The sequence below is a fragment of the Schistocerca cancellata genome, chromosome 6 (assembly GCF_023864275.1).
Source record: "Schistocerca cancellata isolate TAMUIC-IGC-003103 chromosome 6, iqSchCanc2.1, whole genome shotgun sequence".
NCBI lineage: Eukaryota > Metazoa > Arthropoda > Insecta > Orthoptera > Acrididae > Schistocerca > Schistocerca cancellata.
In genome coordinates this window covers 451,334,110-451,347,715 of record NC_064631.1, presented here as the reverse complement: position 1 = coordinate 451,347,715, position 13,606 = coordinate 451,334,110, and positions in this window count along the sequence as shown.

Here is a 13,606-nt window from a genome sequence, read left to right as displayed (position 1 = left end):
AGACTAGTGTAGAGAACAATTGGAAAGCACAGGCGATGGCCTTCTATGACGATGGTGTTGGAATTTGGCATAACGCTCCGACAAATGTCTAAGTCGGAGCGGCGACTATGTAGGGAAGTACCTGGAAGGTGCAGCTAAATGTGCAAAGAAAACAGTTTTGATTTTCACTGTGATTTCCATTTCACGACCGATCGTTCCTTACTTACCGAACAACCCTTGTATTAAGTATACCTGTTTAGTCACCTGACTTTTAGATTCTGCTGTAATGGGACTAACTCTCTATTGAATCCAGTCTCCATGGATTGAACAACTGGACATCTTGATGAAGACTGCACCATATGACCACGGACGAAATAACCCATAGACTTTTTTTTAAAGGTGAATCTGAAAATCTGCTACCAACGATCAACATTGTCTGTTAAAGTGAAATATAGCAAGGTGCTTCTAGCTTGCTTTTCCGCGTTATTTAATTACCTGTTTACTACTAATCTGAAATCTTTACATCATCATAAATCGTTAGTATAGCAAAGTGAACGGAGAGTTATGTATGCTAATCGACATGGATAAAATTATTTTGAACACTATGACCCATTTACCTGTAGCGAATTGTTCTGATACATACAATGACAATTATGAAATATATCATATTCCAGATAAAGTGCTGGATTATTCATCTAAGCTATTCACCTCAGTTATTTTCTGAACCGTCAAGGTATCGTAATTCTGGTTTCACCCAAATGAGTTATCAAAAAGTCACCACTAAATGACTCATATTCACTTTCCGCAATATTATTTATTACAGATATATCGGTTCTCAACATTGCTTTTTGAAATTAAATTAAAGTTGTTCTGCTGATAGTACTACAGTTCTAAAATAGAAGAATACAACGGTTTTACGCTCTTTCAAAATCTGATTAGTAGTATCAAAGAAATTACAACATTTAGAACTGTTTTGAACATGAAACTCACTGTTGCTGAAAGGCAGCAATTTCATTAGGAGCGCTTTTTCATATGCCATGGGTCTGCAGTTCGAATGGTGTTACGAGGTGTTGGTAGCAGAAAGTCGATCCCCATGTCCACTTGTCCGCTCACGAAATGTGTTATAGTCAGATGTGAAAATGTAGAGAGACGTAAGGCTTTGGAGTCAGTCAGTGGGAAAACAAGGTGCGTATAAGGTCGGTTAATTATAGCAGGGTGTTTAATCCACAAACTGTTCAGTAGTTCAAGTCTCGTCTTCTGCATGGGCAGGAGGATGGCAGGGACTAGTAGTTCAGAATTTGGTTTTGTGTGCAAGATAGAAGCTTATGACCAGCACACTTGTGAGACTTGTTAGTTGCAATTGCTTTCGTAGGGATGAACTCCATAAAACTTCTAGGTTCTGCCAAAGTCGTCACTATTTCGTGTTGGTCTTCATATGGAAATTTTGCATGCTAAACTGAGTCTTTGCTCACCTTCATACTTGCTTTATAACACGTCGTGAACCTAATCTATTTCAGTGATAGGTATTTGTAACCTCAAGCGACTTACAGGCATCTTTTTTAAATTTAAATGACATTTTTCGTACTGGGGAGTGCTACTTCTTTAGCATGATTCTGAGGTAATGCAATGAAGAGATTTAAACATAGTCCATTTGCAAACTGTGTTCATGTCATCAAGAATAAATTATAAATTTAACTTCTTTGTTAATGTCTTGGGATTTAAAATTAATTTGTTTGAACAAATTCATCTCTTACACCAATTCTCCTGATTTACCGATTCTACCACGTGTAATCGCATCCGTGTTGAAATCATAGAAGTTATTCCCATGTGGCCATTTTTCTATTCAACATATTTGTACATTGCATCTTGCTTAAGGCTCACACTGCACATGCGTATTCCCTTGGAATTCAGTTTTTGTGATTTTCACCAGGTTATTTAAGTTTATGCTGACGCAGCACTCAAATATCATCTGACGGTGGAAACGAGTAAGTTGCAGTTAATAACTTTCTTTGACAAGGTATTATGCGCTCAGATTACTAGGTGGTGATAGGTGACTGCTAGTAAGGTACATTACCGAAGTTAACTGAACCTACATGATGCACCTTATCACACTTTGAGTTCGTGCAGTAGCGTGGAGTTTACAGTTTCCACTAAATCTTCAGTGTTCAAATGGCATAAGGAACGAATAATTTTTCCCCGGTGTTGCCCTTTGCATAAGCTTCCCCATCTCTTTATTGCTGGACAAGAGTGAGATCGCTTAGTTCGTAAATCATATTCTGTGTTTGGGGGTATATATCAGGGAACAAACAGTGCTAACATTCCTGTATGAACACTTGTGGTTAGTTCAAGGAGCGATAACTTTCATTGTCTTAAGCGGAAGTGGGTAGCTTAGCTGAATCTCTCTGTACATTGTCGTCTTAAAGCATGTGGAAACGTCTCCCACATAAGGTACAAACCATTTACAGACAATAATAACCTCTTCCACTATTTGATTGGGCAATAATTTAGTCAATAAATACGGTAATTTAGTTTTGTTTATAGGAGCGAATTTCGGAAACTACATGTTGCCGGGTCACCCAAGCAAACGTGGATGTCGGAAGAGGTAGGAGCAAAATATACGTACAATAGTGTGAGGGACAGCACGCCGCATTTCATTCAATAAGTAGCGCTGCGCGACCTTGCCCTCATTGCTGTGTTGACTATTGAAATTTTTCATGTATTTTGCGGCCGACATACTTTGTCAAGAAGAAGAAGCTCCGTGAAGTGATGTAACGTAATCATGTTATGTTGAAACAGTATTACACCGAGGTCATTGGAAAGCGATATGCGCACACACACACACACACACACACACACACACACACACACACACACATATATATATATATATATATATATATATATATATATATATGTGTGTGTGTGTGTGTGTGTGTGCGCGCGCGCATATCGCTTTCCAATGACCTCGGTGTAATACTGTTTCAACATAACCTTGTAGAATTTTATATAAGATTGCATTTCATGGGCTTTTATTTAAATCATCAGGAGTTGCCACCCTTTCACCATAAGGCTTTTCTTAGAAGTTAAAATCAAGTTGCACCTTCTGTGGCAAGTTTAATATCTTAATTGTTAGTGTTTTGTACCATTTCCATCTCTCCTACTGGGGGTGCACAGTTTGTGTGCTTGTGTAAATTGTTAAAACTCTTAGTTTACAGTTATCTAGTGTGTTGCCGATTTGCACCAGTGTAGTCTTTCAGTGGCTGTTGTGAGCGGTCGTAACTACGGCCATGTCAAAAGGGAGCGTCAAGGTTCTCTTCCCTAAAGCTCATACAGTCAAAACTTGTTTCTTTCTGCCTCTGAATAAACTGTAACTTTCATGTTTAGAGGGGCCTTTCTGATTATAATTTTAAATCTGTTTCTTTAAAGAAAAAGCTTTAAGGCACTATTAAAGTGAATAAAATTCCCATTTGTTAAAAGGAATTTGGTTATAATTTCATCAGTTACTCCCTGGCAACTACTTCCATGCTTACATACTGTGATTAAATGTGTTAATGTTCTTGATGAATCGCTAGTAAATAAATTCTTAAGAATATTCTTTGAAAATAAATCACGGTTCAATACAATAAATATACAATAATTTACATAACTGTTGCAATTGCCTATGTAGTTGTGTAAGCAAACTGTCATATTTGGAAAGGAACTACACAACAGGATGCTGTGATATGCAAGCGTTGCCTGTGGCTGAAGTAGGTAACTGGTGGTGAAAGGGGAGAGTAGAGGGGAGGAAACCGGAGTTAGAGGGGGAAGGAGAGAAAAAAACGGGGCGAAGGGGATTTGATAGCGGAAAAAAGCCAAGAAAAGAGTGGGGGGGGGGGGATGTCATGGTTAGTCTGATGTTCCGTGGATCAATTTGTGCGATTAATCGTAATGATCTAAAAGATCCATTTTACATTCATTTTACACATTAATATGTGAATATGGCTAAATGCTGACTATTGTAATTTTTTAAATATAGTTGTGAATTGGTAATCTCTACCCATCACCTTTCATAAGTTGAAAAAATAAAAATTCTTCTACAGAATGGAATGGATTGTCAAAGAGAAACAGTTTGTTTAACTCCCTATAGTACGTGTGTAAGGAAGGCTTACTTGACCGGCTGGAAGAGGGCGTTCCAGAATACCTGCTAGCTACAGGACAGACGAGTCGCACTGAATATTCGAAAAATAGCGACAATAACTGTGTACCAGTATACAGAGCGTAACAGGTATAAATGCAGATATTTCTACTGGTGATTAACGACCATGTAACGAACAACATTACGCCAGTATTTTCATCATTTGCGGACTATTAACTGTAGCATATTACAAGTAGTATGCTTTGAGGTTGGTTAGTAGCTCCGAGTAAATGTACCAAGAGCAATCCATTAATGCTTATTTTCCAGTGAGTATTGAAGTATGAATGCATGGACGTCTAAGGTCCACTTAATGGTGCACTTGTAAGTAGGCTGTTTGTTTTCTTATTGGCAACGTTACGTAGCGCTCTGTATGAAAATCACTGGCTGTCCTGTGTGCAGTCTGTAGCTAGTTTGCATTGTTGTCTGCCATTGTAGTGTTGGGCAGCGGCAGCTGGATGTGAACAGCGGGTAGCGTTGCGCAGTTGGAGGTGAGCCGCCAGCAGTGGTGGATGTGGGGAGAGAGATGGCGGAGTTTTGAAATTTGTTATACTGGATATTATGAACTGCTATATATATTATGACTATTAAGGTAAATACATTGTTTGTTCTCTATTAAAATCTTTCATTCGCTAACTATCCCTATCAGTAGTTAGTGACTTCCGTAGTTTGAATCTTTTATTTAGCTGGCAGTAGTGGCGCTCGCTGTATTGCAGTAGTTCAAGATTTTTGGTGAGGTAAGTGATTTGTGAAACGTACAGGTTAATGTTAATCAGGGCCATTCCTTTGTAGGGATTTCTGAAAGTCAGATTGTGTTGCGCTAAAAAATATTGTGTGTCAGTTTAAGCACAGTCATGTATAAATGTTCAAAGGGGACGTTTCATATGTCGACCCTTAGCCGAGGATACCTCACTGGAATCTTCTGATTTTTTTTCTTGTAGTTTGTGTAATTAGTGTAGATTTTGTTTATTGCTAGCGCGTAATTGTAGAGAGAATCTCCTTTGTAGTTGCAGCCTTTCATTGTTGTACTGTAAAACAGTTGTGGCATGCATGTAGATTTGCACCAAGTATTTCGCAGCTGCGCTTGCAATTAACTACATATTATTTTCAGTGCTATGTTAATGTGTTCTCTTATTTTTGCTCTTCAAATTGTGCTTTTCTGTGTTATCGTGTGAAATATTGTGACAAAAATGGCGTGTGAAAAACGTAACACTAGGCTCCAAAGTAAACTGAGAAATAATAGTGACGACGAGCGTAGCTTATCAGCACCACTGTGTAGTGAATTAACAGACATTCAAAGTAGTAATTTGGTAACTGTGCATAGGGAAATGGAGCGGGCGGCAAATAATGGTGTAGACGGTGAAACAATTAGTGAACAGGGAAGCATTATCGATCGATCGGTCGGCAACAGCTCGCCTCAGGAATCCGAAATGACAGAACACAATATTGCAAATACTGTAGACTTAGGTTTTGGGTCCTCACCGTTTTCTCAAATGAGTCAAGACACATTTTCTGCTTGTCAAAATGTGAATGTTGCCGGTGAAAATGCACTGCCAAAAAGCATAGAGAAACAGATTCCAGACACTAATACATTATTATTGCAATTAATGCAACAAATGGAACAAAATCAGAAACAAACACAGCAACAGTTAGACACAATGGAACAACACCAGAGACAAACACAGCAACAGTTACACACAATGGAACAAAATCAGAGACAAACACAGCAAAAGCTTCAAAAGTTAGACTCATTGGAACAAACTCTCGAACAAACACGTGAATATTTAACTGCTGAGTTACATAACATTGAATCGAAATATCAGAAAGTCTGTAATGACGTAAAAACACAAATTTGTGAGCATTTCCAACCTATTTTTTCGCGTCATGAAAATGCATTACAGAGTCATGAAGCAGCCATAAAAGAACTGCAAACTACTGTTCGTGAAAATCACGACACCTTGCAAGCTAAAATTGACTCAGTTGCATCTACCGATTCGGTTACGAAACTTGCAAAAACTCAAGAAAACCTAAAGGACACAGTAGATACGATTTCAACACAAATGGACACTCTGAAACTTGGTTCAGAAAAACACACTGAGGAAATAAGTACGCTATCAGAGAAAGTAGCCGAACTTTCGGATCAGTTCACTAACTTACCTGCAAAGGTAGATGATGATGTGAATGACACAAGACCTGTAGCCATCACTGACACAGAAGAGTGCGAACAAATTAGGAAATTCAAACAAAATCAGAATCAAATTAATACGCAACACCAAAGAGAAATCCAGGAAGTACAAGATCAGCTGACACAGGTAATACAAGAATTACGTATTTCAGAGGCCACTCGCGCTCCAATACGGGAAGAGGGACATACGGAACAGCCACAAAATAATAACTCAGGGCACTTCGGAAATTATGAAAGAAATTGGCAAGGTACACCGAATTTTGAGATGGAACCGCCGACACGACGTAACAATGACCGATATGCTACTCGCCGACACGATGATTTTGACTATAAGCTGTTCATTACTACACGTAAATTCAAAACGTTTAAGAATTCTGCCAACGACATTCATCCACAAGCGTGGCTCCATCAATTCTCTCATAGTTTTCCTCCCAACTGGTCATTGGAGCACAGGTTAGAATTTATGTGTGGCTACTTGGAGAATGAACCAGCTGTAAGAATGCGATCGGTCATTCACGATTGTCACAGTGAAGGAGAATTTTACCATGCATTCCTCTCAGCATATTGGTCTCAAGCTACACAAGACCGAGTAAAACATAGCATCATAATGATGAAACATTTCGAACAATCTGAATTTTCCAGTCTTGTGAAATATTTTGAAGACATGTTGCATAAGAATCAGTATCTTTCAAACCCATACAGCCCCTCAGAACTCATCCGCATTTGCTTAATCAAACTGCCTGAACATTTGAGACATATTGTTTTAGCAGGACGTTGCAAAGACGACATTTAAGCTTTTCAGGGACTCTTACAAGAATTAGAAATTGACACAGACAGTCGCGGGATGCGAAAACGGGAAAACAATCACTACAGGGCACATCTGTCACAATTCCGTGATGACAGAAACAATAACAGGACACGACAAGTCTATTCTTACAACGTAAATCGTGACCAAGAGACACCACCCGTATGACAACCACTGGCAGAGTAATAGTTACAGAGAGAGATCGCATTTCCGTAGTAATGAATATGACAGAGACACTCATAGAAACAAACAATTTGGCAACCAGAACAATTATTATCATGGGAGACAGAATAACTTCAGACGCAACGGTCCACCGTGCAGTGATAATTCAGGGAGAAATTCTCCACCACTTAACTGACAAGGAAGAAACTACAGAAACTACCAACAGAACAACAGACCTGAATTCCATCAGAACTGGCGGGATTCAAACAGAGCAGGGCACTTTCGACAACGTGAGTTTGTAGAAGATAGGCCTCCTAATCCCAGTAACGACACGCGGCAACAAAGAAACAATGACTCACACCGCAGGCAGCCACTTGCGCCCGCTGGCTCAGGGAAAAATAACATAGACGCTAACCTTGAGCAAAATTCCAGTATTCTTTACGGATGAATACCGCATGTTAATTGCATTCAAGTTGTAACTCTGAGTACTAGGAAGAGTAAAGGACTGCACCACGTTTCTCATGTACAACCGTTTATTGAAAGATAATCTGCTTTTTAACTTTCTTTCCCATAAAACGTTTCACTTCACATTTCTAGTATGCATTGTCAGACTTAGAAACTGTTACCATGCAACAATGTTTGAAGTTAAATATCCAGTCAAGAACCAAGAGAAATTATTTAAACAGAAATTATGAATGCATTGTTATTGTGAACAGACGACACAGTGTTATTTGTACATTCTTGCTTGTTAGTTGCACGATTACATAACGACTATAAGGCTCACATATTTAGAACATATACCTGTACTGCTAATGAGATTGTAATGCAACATTTTGGTGTACTTGAAAATACATTCTGAATTAAAGTACTTTCTGAGAGATACCAGATGACACAGTGGTTAGTTTATGTGACAGCTACAAGATTATATCACGACATTACTAATGAGTGACAATTTACAATGTTGCTTTTGCGGTGTATCTGTTTTATATCTTCACAGTTTTTCTGAATTCTTCTGGAAAGTAAAACATGTTTAATAGTAACTTTTGTGGTATAGCTACAATGAGATAGCCTTTTCCATAGCACAACAACACGTTACAGCACAGTAATTTCTTCATCACAACAATAAGCGTAATAACTAAGATGTCTATACGCAAAGCATTTCACTTTTGTTTATCATGAGGTAAGTACATTGGCTTCTGCAGAACTTAGCTTTCGGATGACGATAACTACGACACTCCCACAGAGATTATCTTACAGCAAGACGCACATTTAGCGCTACAGGACACGTATTTGAGTGATTAATTTTGTACTTAAAACATTTAATTTTAAAGATTTTTGAATTACAAAAAAAGTTTTCCGTGATACATTTCATTCCATTGCTGTAATCTGTAACACCTGAGGGTATAATTACAATAATCCTCAGGGGGTACACGCTTACTTTGTGTACCATGTGTTTGGCAAGCACAAGGAGCCCTAGCTAATATGGTATTTGCTTATACAACTTTACACATCGGTACCATATTTATCCAACACAGAATTACACAGCCACCTGATTATTCAACAGAGAAACATTTTTTTTTACTACATCAGTGACAGATATTTATGCAATTACACAGCTGGATAACTTCACACTTATGAATTTGTATTTTGTCTGTACTTTGTGAACTGTTCATATTTTTTCGGACCCATTGTGATATGAGAGCTTTGAATGATATATTTGGTATGGGATCGCGATTTTTAAAGTACGTTTGAGGCAGATGATACTTTTGACATGAGCAGAGAATTTTTTTTTAATCATTGGAGGAAGCTACGACGATTGTGAGAGTTGACTGAGGTGTTATGATGTTATTTTTACGACGACGATGTGTATTATGCTGTTGTGGTATGTTTATGGTTAATAAGCTGATGCTATAAGAGTTATTTGATTAAGCTACGTGTCTGTTATCATGAAATATAGAAGTGTCGACGAATAAGGTAAGGAATAATGAGTAGTGTTTAGGGACTCTGGTTTGTGAAAAAGGATGATGGAAACCGAGAATCGTACTTTAAGAGTTATAAAATGTGTGTAAATGCGTGAATGTATCACAATGCAGGCGAAAATTTTTTGCACACTGTTATATTCATAGGATTTTGTTTCTACACATTTGTAACGTAAATTTTCGACCTGTGAAATTTTCATATGAGACTGTCACTGTAGCGGAAACTGCTGTCGTAAATATTTCCGTAAGAAAGGTAAGTGACCTTGACGTAATGTGTTTTGGACGCCCAGCTGAGAGGTAGTCGTCTGACAAAAGAAAGCCATTAGGTGGAGAAAAAAAGAGGCCATTATCCTCGCCATTGACATTCCTTTAGAGAAAGCATCGCAAATACGACACGCTCATTACTCGGAAAGATACTTACATCTGCACACCTGATTATGACAAGCGTCTTTCTCGAGAACTGAGAGAATTTTTACTGCCTTATGAAATGCCATATGGCTAATGAATGATGTTTCATGCCGTCCTTTGTACATATTTGCTCATTTTCTTTAATATCTAGTTTCTAGCTGCACTGCAGCATTGTTTAAAATAAAATTTTATGAATGTTCTAATATAGATATTTTATGCCTACAGATCCAGTAAACAATAACTTTAAAAAAAAGAAAAAAAAAACGGAGCACAAAAAGACATTTCCCTTCACAGGACTTGCATACATAATTTTCTTTTCAACTACTTGGTAATATTTTTCGTAGAATAAGATGTTCAGGTATAAGTTACTGCTGTTTGCCAGGCATAGTGTTACTGAATTTGACTTTGTGTTACTCTGCTAAGCCAGTTTATTACTGATTTATTTTTCTTGTTTGCTGCTCATTGCATACTAGTTGTAATATTGTTGCTTACTTTTCCAATTTGAATTTTTTGTCATTGCTGTTCGTGTTAATTGTTTTGTGCTGCTGCATTGCCTCGTCCCTTAGTTTAGCATCTGAGCTCAGTAGATTTAAGTTAGCTTAAGAGGGGGTAGCCTATAAGAGAATGAGTTGCGTTGAATTTGAAGAAATGCACTGAGAGGTTATACGAGAAAAATACAGAAAGCATGCTTGGATAGGATTTTTTTGGCTGGAGAAAATGTCGAAATAAGAGGAACAATCTATGGAATGAAGTTTTGGGTTGAACTGCAGTACCAAATGTTACACTGAAAACAAACCCTGTCCTTTCCTTTTGTGTTATCCCACTATGTGTTTGTATACCCTTGTGTATTTGTGTTCTTCCTGTCTCTGTGTAGTTTCATAGCATTTTTTCGTCTTTTAATATTAAGCTACATTCACTATGAAGAGGAATACTGTTCTCCTCAAATATAATTGGCATTAATAATATGTTATTTACCTTCTAAATATGCTTAGACATTATTTATTCTGTTTTGTTTTAATGCTCATGTGTGAAGTTGATGTTTCAATAATTATTCTGATCTTTTATGTATGTACTCATGTCATAATTCCTGTAACACTGATGTATATGTTATTTGTATTCTTTTGTAAAGCCTGTATTACTACAAATGTTATCTGTATTGTTATGTTTTTAATGATGTATTTTGTACCTTTGTAATTGTATTCTCATGTTATAAAATTGTAATTGACACCAGTTCATCAAATTAAGTAACTTGTAAGCATTCATTTAACTGCACACTTTTCTGTTGGACATAGTATATGGACAATATGTGAGAAGTAGGGACTGTTAGTGTTTGCACGTGTGTTGATAATTCAGCAAGGGACTGGATAACATCATTGCTGGTTCTAAGGACAATTCCAAAATTTTTATGAGTGCACAAGTGGTGGTTTATGGACTTGCTAAATTCTCCACAAGACTCTTCGATGGTGAATGTGCACCTGCACAATCGCAACTGATGGCTGCTGGCCATCTCTACAAGGACTACAGTGGGTCTGCACCTCTGGTGGCCCACCAATACCACAATCTCTACCAGGGCTACAGTGGGCCTGTCCACAATTTCTACAAGGACTGCTGTGGGTCTGCATCTCTGATGATCCATCAATATCATACTCTCTACCAGGACTACAGTGGGTCTGCTCTGTGATGACCTACCTACCAATATTCTTCAAAACGTCGAATGACTCTGCTGTGGGTTTGCTCTGTTGTGGCCCATTACCTGTCAGCATGTCAAGAGTCAGCACTGTCTTTCCGTTGGAAGGACAACACTACTTCTTCAAGACTCCATGGAAATCCACTACTTCCGTGTGCATTGTCTTTTACTGCCCAAAACAATGTGTAAAATTTTTTGTGGGGAGCATGGGGGCTATGTAAGTAGGCTGTTTATGTTTTCTTATTGGCAACGTTACGTAGCGCTCTGTATGAAAATCACTGGCTGTCCTGTGTGCAGTCTGTAGCTAGTTTGCATTGTTGTCTGCCATTGTAGTGTCGGGCAGGGGCAGCTGGATGTGAACAGCGCGTAGCGTTGCGCTGTTGGAGGTGAGCCGCCAGCAGTGGTGGATGTGAGGAGAGAGATGGCGGAGTTTTGAAATTTGTTAGACTGGATATCATGAACTGATATATATAATATGACTATTAAGGTAAATACATTGTTTGTTTTCTACAAAAATCTTTCATTTGCTAACTATCCCTATCAGTAGTTAGTGACTTCCGTAGTTTGAATCTTTTATTTAGCTGGCAGTAGTGGCGCTCGCTGTATTGCAGTAGTTCGAGTAACGAAGATTTTTGGTGAGGTAAGTGATTTGTGAAAGGTACAGGTTAATGTTAGTCAGGGCCATTCCTTTGTAGGGATTTCTGAAAGATTGCGTTACGCTAAAAAATATTGTGTGTCAGTTTAAGCACAGTCATGTATAAATGTTCAAAGGGGACGTTTCACACTTACGATCACACAGAAACCATCAGATCATGAAATTTATGAATTGTTTTGTGGGAAAACTATTCGACGCACAGAAAAATCAAATAACACACTGACATGTGTACGTCTTACGTCTTATGTATGAGGCACAAAGCGCTCATAGGGGTTCACTATCTACAATTTAGACTTAACTATTTAAATGGGAATCGTTAAAAATAAGTCTTATTATAACTACGTGTTTCGTGCTAAAATCGTGTACCTTCGTCTTTTTCAAACTGAAATTATAACTTTGCGCTATTTAGAATGCAGACTAATATCACAAAATTACCTGCCACATGTGTATGGATTCATACAATCATGAAAACCCAGTCTTGGGACAATTTTCTAGTGATGTGATGATCTGGGGAGTAGTGGTGCTCTGGAAATCCGTAATTTTGTAATCGTTTCAACTAACGAATTCACAAAAAAGAAAACTGCAAACTTTAGTAGAATGTTTACCTACACTACGCAATACATCGTAACGAAATAACTGGCTGCATGGCAAATAGGTTCCGCAAGGATTCGAACATTTTTATTCTTCACGAAATAGTGACAATTACGGTACCTTTAGTCAAAGTAATTATAAACATCCAACCACAAAAATTACTGGGAGATTCCTAAAATAATATAAAGAACTAACGTTAAATTCTCTCTCTCTCTCTCTCTCTCTCTCTTTTCCACTCACACACATGCAGAGAAGTACACATACGTATTTATTTACTTTTACACGCGCACACAAGTCGTGGGTATAAGAGAGGTCTTCGAGGCCAAGAGAGATACATGACACAGTGAATTTCGACACGTTCAGCCTCGCGACTGCTCTAACGCCTGAAATTTAGGCAACTCATTCGAAGCTCTTTACGGTGGGGTTTGCCTACCCTCAGGCGCTAGAGCAGCCGCAAGACTGAACTGGTGTCAGTGTTTCTGACATGTACATTTGTTACATGCTCAACAAAGATGCGTGGGTGACACTGAAGGTGTTCTTTGCAAATTTATTCACGTAAATGTTAATGTTGCTATCTCCCACTATCGCATCACAGGAAAGCGAAATGCAAGAGGGCAGAAAAAGCGTACATATCCTTTGCTGCATTGGATCACTTTCAAATTTTGTCTAAAGGTTCCGCATTGTCACTAGCGATTCAAACATGTACACGAGAGCAAAAACTGCTGTCGTGACGCACTCCAAAAGGGTGCGAACTATGTCAATGGGTATGCAGTCTCACAATGTCCTTAGAGAAGGGTTGAAACGTCCGAATGTGTCAGCAGTATCAAAGGTTGTCAAGAACGTCCTCCCGTTGCTCATAAATCTGGGAACTGTCGTTTTCGACAGCAAAATGTGTGGATGTCGACCTGCAGGGAAAGTGGTAGTTTCATTGACTCCCGTTTTGCCACCACCGGAGGCCTTTTCGTGGTGATTCTGAGCGGTAGT